The sequence below is a fragment of the Elephantulus edwardii genome, unplaced genomic scaffold, assembly GCF_000299155.1.
Source record: "Elephantulus edwardii isolate Elephantulus edwardi_28Jun2011 unplaced genomic scaffold, EleEdw1.0 scaffold00169, whole genome shotgun sequence".
NCBI lineage: Eukaryota > Metazoa > Chordata > Mammalia > Macroscelidea > Macroscelididae > Elephantulus > Elephantulus edwardii.
In genome coordinates this window covers 7,058,821-7,062,614 of record NW_006399919.1, presented here as the reverse complement: position 1 = coordinate 7,062,614, position 3,794 = coordinate 7,058,821, and positions in this window count along the sequence as shown.

Here is a 3,794-nt window from a genome sequence, read left to right as displayed (position 1 = left end):
CCCTTCGAAGTACTAAAGAATAAGAATGTCAGTGATTTTTTTCAGTTACTTCTTATGCCTCTGAAAGTTGGACAATGAGTAAGAATGACAGAAGAATTATTGATTCCTTTGAATTATGGTGTTGGTGAAGAGTATTATCTAACAGACTGCCAAGAGAACAAACAAATCAGTCTTGGAGGAAGTGTGACCAGAGTGCTCCTTACAGGCAAACAAGGACGGTGAAACTTGGCCTCAACACTTTGGCCATGTTGTCAGGAGGTGGTGGTCTTTGGAAAAGGACATCATCTTGGGAAAGGTGGAAGATCAGAGAAAGACAAGAAGACTTTCAACAAGATGGATTGACACAGTGACTGTAAGAATGGGCTGAAGCATATCAGATATGGTGGGGATGGTTCAGGATAGGGCCGGGTTAAAATTTGTTGTTTATAGAGTTCCTATGTTAGATATATTTTAGCTGGAAGCAGGGAGTACCAGAGGAATGTCTATCTGTGTTTCATTGATTATGCAAAGGTGTTTGACTGTGTGGATCATAACAAACTGTGGCTGACTCTGAGAAGAATGGGAATCCCAGAACACTTGATCGTGCTAATGCGAAACCTATACTTGGACCAGGAGGCAGTCGTCAGAAAAGAGCAAGGGAACACTGCATGGTTCAAAATAGGGAATGGCGTACGCCAGGGATGCATCCTATCTCCATACCTTTTCAACCTATATGCAGAACAGATTATCCGGGAGGCTGGGCTCTATGAGAAGTGCAGCATCAGGATTAGTGGAAGATCTATCAACAATCTGTGTTATGCAGATGACACAACCCTGCTCGCTGAAACTGAGGAGGACCTGAAGCACTTGCTGCAGAGGGTCAAGGACTGCAGCCTTCAGTATGGATTGAAGCTCAGTGTCAAGAAGACAAAGATTCTCACCACTGGACCAATTGGCAGCATCAGGATGGATGGTGAAGAGACTGAGATTGTACACAGCTTTAGTTTGCTTGGCTCCGTAGTCAACAGTCTTGGCACTAGTAGCCAGGAAATTAAAAGACGTATTGCCATGGGAAAGTCTGCTGTTAGGGACCTGTCTAAAGTACTGAAGAGCAATGGTGTCACTCTGGAGACTAAGGTGCGTCTGATACAGGCCATGGTCTTTGCAATCACTTGTTATGCATCAGAGTTAGACAATGACTAGGGAGGATAGAAGGAGAATTGATGCCTTTGAGCTGTGATGCTGGAGAATAGTATTGAGGGTACCATGGACTGCTAGGAAAACAAAGAGATTCATCCTGGAAAGGGTTAAACAGGGTGGTTCCTTGGAGGCAGGTTCTGAGGCTTCATCTAACATACTATGGACATGTTGTAAGGAGGGACTGGTCCTTGGAGAAGGACATCATGCTTGTTTGTGGAGGGACAGCGCAGGAGGAGAAGGCCCTCTCTGAGGTAGATTGAGTCAGTGACTGGGGTAATCGGGATGGGTGTATCAGAGACAGTGCGATTGGCACAGGACAGAGCAGAGTTTAGGGCTGTTGTACATAGATAGGGTCGCTATGAGTCTCAAGCCACTCGACGGCACATAACAACAACAACAATAACAATAGCAACAGAGTTCCTATGAGCCATAGTTAATTTGATAGCACCTAAAAACAACAACAAAACCTGGCCATTGTTACTGTCCTTGGAACACACAAAACTGATCTATTTTACCAGTCAAACTGGGAAACAGCAGGAAGTAGATGTTTTGTACCATTGCTTTTAAAGTAAACATGACAATTGTTGTTGAATTGGCTCTGACTCACAACAGCTCTATGAATAACTGAACAAAACCCTACCTGATCCTGTGCCGTTCTCACAATCTCAGTTGTGCTTCAGCCCATTGTTTCAGTCACTGTGTCAGTCCATCTTGTTGAAGGTTTTCCTCTGCTTCACTGACTCTTCACTTTGCCAAGAATTATGTCTTTCTTCAAGGACTGTTGTTGTTATGTGCTGTCTAGTCACGTGCAACCTTGTGCATAATAGCCCTGAAGCCTCCTCTGTCCTGAGCCAGTCTCACTGACTCCAAAATACCAACCCTCATTGCCCTACTTACTGTATCAATCCATCTCATCCGGGGTCTTCCTCTACTGCACTGTCCTTCCACCCTTCCAAACATGATGGCCACATGCCTAAAGTATGTAAGATGGAGCTTAAAAATCCTAGCGTCCAAGGAGAAACTTCATTTCATCCTCTCCAAGAGAGACCTATTTGTTTTGTGGGTGGTCCAAGACTCTTCTCCTGCACCACAACTGAAAGGCATCAATTCTTTGTCTATCATCCTTGCTCATTATCCAGCTCTCTGATACATAGCAAATAATTGTAAAGAACAAGGACTGGATCAGGCACAGTTTAGTCTCTATACTGACATTGTTGTTTCTCAGTACTCTGGAAAGGTCCCTGACAACAGATTTACCTAATGCAGTTTGCCTTTTGATTTCCTGGCTACTTGTGCCAAAAACGTTGATTGTGGAGCTAAGCAAGCCATATCTGTTAACAACATCAATCTCTTCTCTATCCTTCATGGAGCTGCCAGTTGGTCCAGTGGTGAGAATCTTTGTCTTGATGTTGAGCTTCAATCCTTATTGAAGACTATAGCTGTTGACCTTCTCCAGCAAGTGCTTCAGGTCCTCCTCAGTTTTAGCAAGCAAGGTGTGTCACTTGCATAACACAGGTTGTTGATGAATCCTCTTCCAGTCCTGGTGCCACATTGCTCTTCGTAAAGTCCAGTCTCCAGAATAATATCTTCTACATAGAGATTGAAAAGGTATGGAGACAGAACACACCACACACCTGAAACACGCACTTCCTGATTTTGAACCATGCAGTGTTTCCCTTCTCTGTTCTGAGGACTGCTTCCTGGTCCAAGTATAAGTTTCACATAAGCACTATCAAGTGTTCTGGAATTCCCATTCTCCTCAAGGTTTGCCTTAATCTGTTGTGATCCACACAGTCAAATGCCTTTGCATAGTCAATGAAACACAGTCATTCTTCTGGTACTCTTTGCTTTCTGCCAAGATCCATCAGACATTGATGATAATGTCTCTAGTGCCATGACCTCTTCTAAACCCAGCTTGTATTTCTGGTGGTTCTCTGACAATGTACTGTTCTAATAATTTCTGGATGATCTTCAGCAGAATTTTGCTTGTGTGTGACTGGCCCTCCTAATAACATACCCAAAGTAGGTGAGACAAAGTTTCATCATCTTTACTTCTAAGGATGGCATCCTTACTTCTTTTTTAGTTAGATTTTTTTTTATTTTAGTTTTTATTATTTTTGTGTGAGTGTACCGTCAAATCAGATCTGACTGGTACAGGAGGAGATTGTCCCTCCTTCCCCAGCAGAGCATCTGGTGGATTCGAACCGTGCGCCTCTGCGATTGTAGTTGCAGCTCCTTGCCACTAGGCCACTGGAGCTCCCCGGCATCCTTACTTCTAAGCATTCTGGCTGCATTTCTTCCAACTCAGATTTGTTTGGGCTATTTTGCATTCCAAAATATAGTCCATTTTCTTCACTGATATCACAATTCAAAGACATAAATTCATCTTTGATCTTCTTTATTTGTTATCCAACTTTCACTTGCACAGAAACCAATGAAAAAGACCATGGTTTGGGTCAGCCATACCTTACTCTTTCAAGTGATATCCTTGCTCTTTAACATTTTCAAGAGGTCCTTGACAGCAGATTTAATCATTGTAACACATCATTAGATCTCTTTTCCCCCATTAAATTTATTTAAAAAAAATTAATTTTAATGAAAATTTACAGAGACTT